General features: G+C 32.7%; 1 protein-coding gene across 1 annotated transcript in view; it reads right to left on the reverse strand.

Annotated features, from left to right (window-relative positions):
- The window catches only part of LOC120150857 (metallothionein-like protein 2), a 15,670-nt gene extending 6,864 nt beyond the window's left edge, over positions 1-8,806 (reverse strand). The window contains exon 1 of the mRNA XM_039163470.1: positions 8,793-8,806. The gene's annotated coding sequence lies outside the window, so the exon portion shown is untranslated. The remainder of the gene's footprint in view (positions 1-8,792) is intronic.
- Between the last annotated feature and the right edge of the window lie 2,010 nt (positions 8,807-10,816).

A 10,816-nucleotide genomic window follows, 5' to 3' on the forward strand; every position in this document is an offset into this window, starting at 1 on the left:
GAATAAAATTGAGTACAAGTAGTGTTCTTGAAAGCAAAATAAATATTGAATGAAAAATAGGCTTGAAATGCTCAAACTTGAGGTTTGATGCTTTCTCTTTGATTCTCTCTTGATTCTAGTTGCTTGTTGTTTCTTGTTGTTGATCAATAGCTTCTAAGCTTGTTTAAATACACCTTCAAATGATTCTGAACGTTAGGGATGCTTAGTGGAGTCAATAGAGACGTTTAAGTGTGAAAACAATTAATAAATTCAGTTGGGAGCGTCAGTGCATCGATGCATACCCATGGTGCATCAGTGCATCAGTGTAAAATTCAAATATTTTGACTGTTGAACCCTTAGTGCATCGGTGCACTAAGAGTGCATCAAGTGCATTCGATGTTTCAAAATAGCCAGAGTGCATCGATGCATGGCTGGTGCATCGATGCATCAAATGCATTCGATGTTTTCATAAAATCCTCAGTGCATCGGTGCATGGTATGTGCATCGATGCATGAAATGCATTCGATGTTCAATTTAATTCATGGTGCATCGATGCATCACTTTGATAAATTGATTTTAGGCTTGATTTTGGTTCAAAATACTTTATGAAAATTGTTTCAAAAATAGTTTAAGTATAAAACACAATTTTACACATTTAGTAAGGTTTGAATTTGAACTTGAAAGACTTGGAGTAATAATTTGATATTTGATTAATTAAATCGAATATACTTAGAAAATCATTTGTAAAATCTTAAAATTCATTTAAACTTAATTTGTTATATCGAAACACAAAAATGTTTTCAACAATCTCCCCCTTTTTGATATAACAAAACATTTGTGTTATTTTAAGATTTTCTAAAAAGTTGAAATCAATTTTGAAAAATTACTCCCCCTTACTATAACACTTCACCCTTTTAACACTTAATATTTCTCCCCCTTTTTGTTAAATCAAAAAAAATTAAAAAACGATTTAAACAAGGTTTTGAAAAACATAGCCAATTGATTAAATATATATATATAGCTGAAACTGCTAAGATCACAATCAAAAGAGAGATTAGCCATTAGTTTCATATACAATATTCATAATTAAATGTGAAATGGCATAATTGGTCAAAATGAACTAATATGATGCAAAAATTAATAATCATTAAGCTCAAAATAATAAAGATAAAATCAAACCAAATATATATATAATAAGTTCAAAATCCATAAAACATCCCACTCCTAACAAAATCAAACATTTATCAATCCAAAACAAACAATCCAGAAATATCAAAAATTAATCCAAGTTTGAAAATCCAAGAAAACATAACAAGGAAACAAATTCACTCCATCGGAGGATCGGGAGGAGGAGGATAATGAGCTCGAACTTCAAGAGTGAGTGCGTCCATACGTTCACGCATCTCCCACTGAAACTCAGTAATCTGAGACTCCATGGAGGCAAACCTCAGATCAAACGACTCCAAGAAGGATCGAAAATATGGTTGCATTTGATCTTCTTGTCGTGTCGGTTCCAGTGCAAGCTCATCGTCTGGAACGTGATCATCGATATCTTACATAAGTTGTTGAAACTCAGGATCATCGTCAGCAGCTGGTGCCGAAGGTGGAGGAGGAGCACGAGAAGAGCTAGGAGTAGCTCATGAAGAGCTAGCTTATAGGGTTTGTTTACTGGGTCAAAATACCCAAAGATCGGTTTCCTCGTCTTGTTTCCAATCCGCTTTCTTCAAGGAAGTAAGATTGATTTGGTTTTGGAGTGAGATAGGATTGTTGAGAGAGATGTCTAGACCAAGTTTGATAAAGAGGTTACTAAGAAGACATCCATAAACTAATGTTTCGACATGTTTTGAAGGAACAATGTTTATGACATCAACTAGTTGACTGAAGATAATGTGGGGTAGATTGATTTTGATCTTATTCTTGAGACAGTGCATCCACCACAAATCCCTAATACGAAGAGTGGAGTACCTACCTCCAGATGGTCTAAACCACCAAGAGATCATCAGATGAAGAAAACGATCGTGATGAGATTGTAGAGTACTAACACTAGCGTTTGGAACATAGAGATAATCTACAGTTTCATTCTCATTATATAACCCATCGTCATCTAATCCAAAACGTGAAGCTATAATCGCGGGGTTAATATTAATATATTGGCCTAAAAGATATGATCTAATGGATATAGTCCCACATTGAGTTTCGTTTTGAATACATACCGCATTGGAATAGAAAATGCGGACTAACTGTTGATAAACGATAGGTTTGAGTTGAAACATTTTATCAAACTTCCAAGCTTTAAGAATCAGAAGGTATTCAAAGTCAATATCTATAATAGCTTGAAGAGAAGGAATACTCTCTTCCCGGATTCTATAAGTTTGAAAAGAATTTCTGTACCTAGAGTACAATTCGTCTCTACGATGCTCATGCATGTTAAAACAAGATCCTAATAGAGATGAAGGTGGAGGAGGAACGGGATTAGGAGGTTGGTTTGAACGAGAACAACTCAATGAAGTTCTAGGGTGGTTGGGATTAGACATAGTTTAGGAATTAAAAAAAAAGAATATAACCTGCATATTGAAACACATGTATGCAATTTAATCAATCCCAAAACTCAAATGAGTCCGCAATAATTCAAGGTTCCCTAAACCAAATTCTAATGGGCATAGTTTTTGAAAAACTATTTAGAAAACAACGTTTTAAAATTATAATATGTATAGTTTTTCATGAAGACAACATAATTAAATCAAAAACATCAAATTTAAAATTGATTTCAGATTTTCGATTTTTTTTTTATTTCGAAAATTCACAAGTACATTGAAAATTTGTGAGTTTTTGATGAAATTAGTTGTAAAAACTAGTTTGTAATCATCAAACAATCAATGCCCGATATAATATTCATCCTAGAACTAATTAAAACTAGTCCTAAGATAAAAAATCAATAAAATAGAAGTTTTTGAAATATTACCTTGAAAATTTCAGATTTGAGAGGAATGTGATATTGTTTTGCACGATTTGATAATTAAAGCAGGATTAGGAGTTGAAAAGCTCAAAGATTTCGATAAAATTACATTGATTTTGAGCAAAAGGAGCATTTAGAGGAGTGAGAGGGGCGTACGGCTGATGAGGATATAGTTTTAGGGTTTAAAATAAATGAGAAAATAAGCTTTTTAAACCCAAAACCCGACGGATGCATCGATGCATGACCCCGTGCATCGATGCACATTCAAGGCGTGCATCAGTGCATCAACATGATGAATCGATGCACATTCAAAGTGATGTATCGATGCACTGTTAAGTGTATCGAGGCATTAAGCACAGAAATGACAAAAATATGTTTTAAACACTCAAAATGCTAAATTAATTAGCTCTAGTGGTATTGGCAACTCATATATTTAAAATTAATCATGTTCAATCAATCAAATTAATCCTTAAGCTTCATTTGAACATAAAATTAATTTTCTCTAAAGAACATAAACTCCCCCTAACTAATAGTAATGAATGCAATCAAAAATTATCATTATATGCATTTTTCATTTATACTTAAAAGTGCTAAAATTATTTTAAACACTAAGTGAAGATAGGTCAGTTAAACCTAATTCTCTCCTAAGTGTCCAAAATATTTCTTTGTCTAAAGGTTTTGTAAAGATATCTGCTAATTGGTGCAAAGTATCAACAAATTCTAGAACTACATCTTCCTTAGCGACATGGTCTCTAATGAAGTGATGTCTAATTTCAATATGCTTAGTTCTAGAGTGTTGGATGGGATTTTTAGTGAGACAAATAGCACTAGTATTGTCACACTTGATAGGAATGGTACCTACTTTAATTCCATAATCAAAAAGTTGTTGTTTCATCTATAAAACTTGTGCACAACAACTACCGGCTGAAATATATTCTGCTTCAGTGGTAGATAATGCGACACAATTTTGTTTCTTTGAAAACCAAGAAATCAACATATTTCTAAGGAATTGGCAAGTACCGGAGGCACTTTTCCTATCTAATTTGCATCCTCCATAATCCGCATCAGAGAAGGCATGCAAGCTAAAGCTAGAGTCTCTAGGATACCAAAGTCCTAAACTAGGAGTGTCCTTAAGGTATCTAAAGATCCTCTTAACAGCTAGTAAATGTGATTCCTTAGGGAATGATTGAAATCTAGCACATAAGCAAACACTAAACATAATGTCCGGTCTACTTGCAGTTAGATAAAGCAAAGAACCAATCATTGACCTATATAATTTAACATCCACACATTTACCTCCTTTATCTATGTCAAGCTTTGTCGATGAGCTCATTGGAGGGTTATGTGGCTTCCCATTTTCCAGTCCAAACTTCTTAAGCATATCTTTAACGTACTTATCTTGATTGATGAAGATGCCATCTTTTCTTTGCTTGATTTGGAGTCCCAAGAAAAATGAGAGCTCCCCCATCATGCTCATCTTGAATTCACTTTGCATTAGCTTAGAAAATTCTTGGCAAAGAACATCATTAGTAGAACCAAATATTATATCATCAACATAAATTTGAACTACTAATAAATCTTTACCTTTATGCTTTAAAAACAATGTAGTGTCAACCTTCCCTTTTGAAAAACCTTTTTCAATTAAAAAATTTGACAATCTTTCATACCAAGCTCTAGGAGCTTGTTTTAAACCATAAAGTGCTTTTGTCAATTTAAGAACATGATTTGAAAATTTTAAATCTTCAAAACCTGGATGTTGTTCCACATACACTTCTTCCTTTATAAAACCATTTAAAAATGCACTTTTAACATCCATTTGATATAATTTAAATTCATGAAAACATGCAAATGCTAATAACATTCTAATTGCTTCCATCCTAGCTACGGGAGTGTATGTTTCATCATAATCTATGCCTTCTTCTTGAGTATAGCCTTTAGCAACATGTATAGCCTTGTTTCTCACTATATTACTAATTTAAATTCATGAAAACATACAAATGCTAATAACATTCTAATTGCTTTCATCCTAGCTACAAGAGCGTATGTTTCATCATAATCTATGCCTTCTTCTTGAGTATAGCCTTGAGCAACAAGTCTAGCCTTGTTTCTCACTATATTACCACTTTCATCAAGCCTATTCCTAAACACTCATCTAGTACCTATAGTAGATTTATTACTAGACCTTTCAACTAATGTCCATATTTTACTTATCTCAAATTGATTTAACTATTCTTGCATAGCCATAATCCAATGTTCATCTTTTAATGCTTCTTTAATATTCTTAGGCTCTATGCATGAGATAAATGTAACATAATTACAAATATTTCTAAGAGAAGATCGAGTTGTTACCCCTTTTGATGGATCACCTATAATCTCACTATCCTTGACATAATTGTACTCTCTTGGGTAAAATACTTCCCTTTCTTCAATGGTTGGATTCTCGAGAGGATCTTGAGTTTCCTCATCTTTCGTTTCTTCCTTTGATGATGGTTTTCCAATGTCATGTTCACCGTCATTTATATTTATAATACCTACATCATCATTCAAACAAGAATCCTTCCTCGGAAGGGAATTATCATCGAAAACAACATGTATAGACTCTTCTACAACTAAAGTTCTTTTATTAAATACTCGATAAGCTTTAGAATTTAAGGAATAACCCAGAAAAATTCATTCATCACTTTTAGCATCAAATTTGCCAAGATTGTCTTTACCGTTGTTTAAAACAAAACATTTACATCCAAAAGGATGAAAATAGCTAATGTTAGTCTTTTTATTTTTGAAAATTTCATATGGAGTTTTCTTTAAGATTGGCCTAATCATTACTCGATTTACAACATAACAAGCGGTATTTGTGGCTTCCACCCAAAAATATTTTGGCAAATTGTTTTCACAGAGCATGGTTCTAGCCATTTCTTCTAAAGTTCGATATTTCCTCTCAACAACTCTATTTTGTTGAGGGGTTCTAGGTGCTGAAAAATTATGACTAATACCATTAGCATTACAAAAATCAGTAAATCCAAGATTTTCAAATTCAGTTCCATGATCACTCCTAACACTAGTTATAGAGTAACCTTTTTTGTTTTGGATTACTTTTGAAAATGTGATGAATTTTTCTAATGCTTCATCTTTAGTAATTAAGAATAGAACCCAAGTATATCTATAATATCATCTACCAAGACAAATGCATATTGTTTTCCACCCAAGCTAGTAGTTCTAGTTGGTCCAAAAAGATCTATATAGATCAATTGTAATACTCTACTAGTTGATACATCATTAATGGATTTAAAAGAAATTCGCTTTTGCTTTCCTTTAGCACAAGCATCACATATTTTATCATTATCAAATTTAAGCTTAGGCAACCCTCGAACTAAATTTCCTTGAATTAGCCGTTGCAAAACACTCATACTAGCATGTCCTAGTCTCCTATGACATAACCAACTATCATGCTCATCCTTAGCAACTAGGCATAAATTAGTCATATCAATAGAGTCTAAATGCACCATGTATATGTTTCTTATTCTATGACCAACAAGCATAATTCGATTAGATGCAATGCCAATAACTTTACAACCATTAGTTTCAAACATGACATTGAATCCTTTATCACATAATTGACTAATACTTAAGAGATTATGCTTTAATCCATTCACATATAAAACATTTTTAATTTGTATGGAAGAGATATTACCTATAGTACCTATACCTTCGATGTGACCTTTTGAATTATCACCAAAAGTCACTTCTCCTCCATTTTTGGCGTTAAGCTCTATGAACCGGCTTTTTTCCTCGGTCATGTGTTTTGAGCATCCACTATCAAGGTACCATGAGTTTGAATTTGATTCCCGTGCCTTGTAGCAATGCTTTTTTCCTACAAACATAGATTAATTTCTAATTTTTGGTACCCAAATTCTTTTGGGTCCATATTCATTAGTTTCCAAAATCCTAGTCCCCTTATGTATCCATTTGTGTATGATATCTTTATCTTTAGTAGTAATGAGTCCTTTAGGGACCTCTATGATTATAGTTTTTAAAACTTTTTCTAACAAAGTTGGATTTTGAATTTTCTCCATTTTCAAAACATTTTGTTTCATCTTTATCAAAAGAAGTTTTAAGATCATCAATTTTCTTTTGATGATCATCATTGACATTTGAAAGTAAATTTTGCAAATCCAAAATTTTCTTTTCAATCTCTTCTAGTTTGATTTGTAAATCTTTGATTTTACTTTCAAGATCGTTGTTGGTTTGGGATATGAGTTTATTTTCATTTTTCAATTTTGAAACATAATTTTTATATTTTAAAAACAATTTCTCATAATCCGAAGCCAACCCATTATATTCCTATAATAGCTCATCATAAGATAAATCATCAAATTCAGATGAGTTAGAGGTTACCTTAGAATCTTCCCCGAATGCCATCAAGCACAAGTTTGCTACTTCTTGTTCCTCTTTATCAGAACCCTCTTCATCACTCCATGTAGCCACATGAGCCTTGTGCTTATTTTTTTATTGACCCTTTCTTTTCAATTGTAGGCAATCATATTTGACATGCCCTGGCTTTTTGCATTCATAACAATTGATAGGGTCCTTCTCTTTTGGTTCATTTTTTAGGCCTTCATTTCGTTTGAATTTTCTTCCTCGGTAAGGTCTCATCATTTTTCTGAACCGTTTGGCAAACAATGTCATTTTCTCGTCATCGTCATCTTCATCCGAATCACTCTCATATTTTGTGGATTTGAGAGCAACTCCAATGTTTTTCTTCTTCTCCTTCTCTTTTGGTGTCTCATCAATCTTATCGAGGTCCACCTCATCTTCAAGCATCATTTCATGAGTGAGGATGTAACCGATTAGCTTTTCAAGAGTTAAGGACTTTAGGTTCTTAGCCTCGATGATTGTAGTCTTCTTGGATTGCCATGATTTTGGAAGTGAGTAAACTAACTTCCTCACAATCTTTTCATTTGGAATGATCTCTCCGTATGATTTGAGACCATTGACAATCGTTGAGAATTTATCTGTCATAGCTTTGATATCTTCATTTGGTTTCATCCTGAAATTTTCATAGCTATGTGTTAGAAGACTAATTTTAGATTATTTTACCTCGTCGGTGCATTCATGAGTGACTTATAGTTTATCCCATATTTCTTTGGTGGTTGTACAAGATGAAACTCTTCCATATTCATATGGTCCAAGAGCACAAAATATGATATGGATTGCTTTGGAGTTGAGCTGGAACATTCTTGTCTCTCATTCACTCCACAATCTTGGATGAGTGAGAGGCTTGATATATACGTCTTCTACAACATTACATGCTCCCATGTCACTTGCTTGAATGAAATACATCATCATATTCTTCCAATAGGCATAGTTAGCTCCATTGAAGAAAGGAGGCTTGTTGACGGGCATCGAATCGAGACCGGAGTCGACATTTGAAGTAGAGGTCATTGATGACTTGATAATCGATGTAACTCTTCCCGAATAAACTCAAGAGGAGATTAAACCTTCAAATGAGTGAGGCTCTGATATCAATTATTGAGTTAATCGATCGACGGAATCAGCTAAGAAGGGGTGAATTGGCAATTGAAATTTTTGTGGAAGCTTTTGTAGAAAAATGAAAGTAATTGCACAGCGATTTAGAGTGGTTCGACTTTCTCAACCAAAGTCTATGTCCACTACCTTAGCTATTCACACTAAGGATTTTCCACAAATTCACTAATTTGTCTTTCTTTTGAGGATAAAGAGTAACGTTACAAATCCCTCAAGAATTATACCCCAAATTCTTGAGAACATTCTCTCCCAAAGAGAAGATTACAAATTTGCAAACTTACAAGGAAATCCTCACAAGGTAGATTGTTTGTACAATTATAGAACAAAGAAAAGAACACTTAAGAATGAATACAATTGAGTACAAGTAGTGTTCTTGAAAGCAAAATAAATATTGAATGAAAAATAGGCTTGAAATGCTCAAACTTGAGGTTTGATGCTTTCTCTTTGATTCTCTCTTGATTCTAGTTACTTGTTGTTTCTTATTATTGATAAATGGATTCTAAGCTTGTTTAAATTTACCTTCAAATGATTCTGAACGTTGGGGATGCTTAGTGGAGTAAATAGAGTCGTTTAAGTGTGAAAACAATTAATAAATTCAGTTGGGAGCGTCAGTACATCGATGCATACCCATGGTGCATCGGTGCATCAGTGTAAAATTCAAATATTTTGACCGTTAAACCCTTAGTGCATCGGTGCACTAAGAGTGCATTGATGCATCAAGTGCATTCGATGTTTCAAAATAGCCAGAGTGCATCGATGCATGGCTGGTGCATCGATGCATCAAATGTATTCGATGTTTTCATAAAATCCTCAGTGCATCGATGCATAGGTATGTGCATCGATGCATGAAATTCATTCGATGTTCAATTTAATTCATGGTGCATCGATGCATGGATTGGTGCATCACTTTGATAAATTGATTTTTAGGCTTGATTTTGGTTCAAAATACTTTATGAAAATTGTTTCAAAAATAGTTTAAGTATAAAACACAATTTTACACATTTAGTAAGGTTTGAATTTGAACTTGAAAGACTTGGAGTAATAATTTGATATTCGATTAATTAAATCGAATATACTTAGAAAATCATTTTTAAAATCTTAAAATTCATTTAAACTTAATTTGTTATATTAAAACACAAAAATGTTTTCAACATAAACCCTCGACTCTTGGTATGCCAACTATACCACTAGTTCTCATATCACATAACATGGGCATTATCATTTCATATCACTTATTCTTTCTCTTCTGTCACATACCACTTGTATGTGTAAGCATATATTTCATATCATATAGCATATATTATTTCTCATATTCATATATATATATATATATATATATATGGTTCACTTTCACATATCACATATTCCTATATACATTTTCATGTCATTCATTTCATTCTCTATATCCTTATCACATAGCTTCTTATTTCTCATGTTCTCATGTAAGCACATATATCAAGTCTTGTTTACTTATGTTCACATATTCACATCACTTATTCAAATCATCTCTCTTTTAATCCCATATTTTTCCTTTTCTGTCACATATCACATGTGCATATAATCACATAATTTACTTTCATATAATTCATGTCACTTATGTTCATATAGCTCGTATCACTTTGCATGGTTCCATATAAACATATATATATACATCACATAGCACGTATAAACTCATATATTTCATAGTTCTTTCACATAACACACTATCATATTTTCATGTCATATATCTTATAATAGATTCTTATATCATCTCTTGTTTCCTTTCTACCTATTCACAATCATACTAGCATATACTCATACAAATCATGTCACACATACAATAACATAAGTACAATTTAAATTGCACTCACCTTAGCCTTGCTTTGATTCGATCCTAATTCTTTGATTGTTCCGAAACTTGTTTAGGCTCAATTTCTACATAAGCATAATTTTCGAGACGATTATCAGAAGCCTAAACCTTATAACTTGATGTTAATAACTCAGGCTAATTTAATAAACCAAATTTCAGCTTTTCCTTTAGGAGTGTATCGATGCACTATGGGTGCATCGGTACACAAAATAGCTTCGAAATATCCATGCATCGATGCACCCCTTAATGCATTGATACACCTACCCAGAAATCATTGTTCATTGCACAAAAATTCACTCTTTCAACTTCAATTCTTCAAGTTTCATTCCCTTTCATATTCTTAACTCAAATATACATGCTTAAACTCATTTATATCTATTTATTTCATCTTAAACCTCAAAATTCTATTCTCCATATAGAAATCAATAATCATACCAAATTTTCCATGTTATCCAAACTTAATTCTAACACTTCTAACTTCTTATTCT

This window comes from Hibiscus syriacus, unplaced genomic scaffold, assembly GCF_006381635.1.
Source record: "Hibiscus syriacus cultivar Baekdansim isolate YM2019G1 unplaced genomic scaffold, ASM638163v2 tig00111027_pilon, whole genome shotgun sequence".
In the NCBI taxonomy this organism is placed as follows: Eukaryota; Viridiplantae; Streptophyta; class Magnoliopsida; order Malvales; family Malvaceae; genus Hibiscus; species Hibiscus syriacus.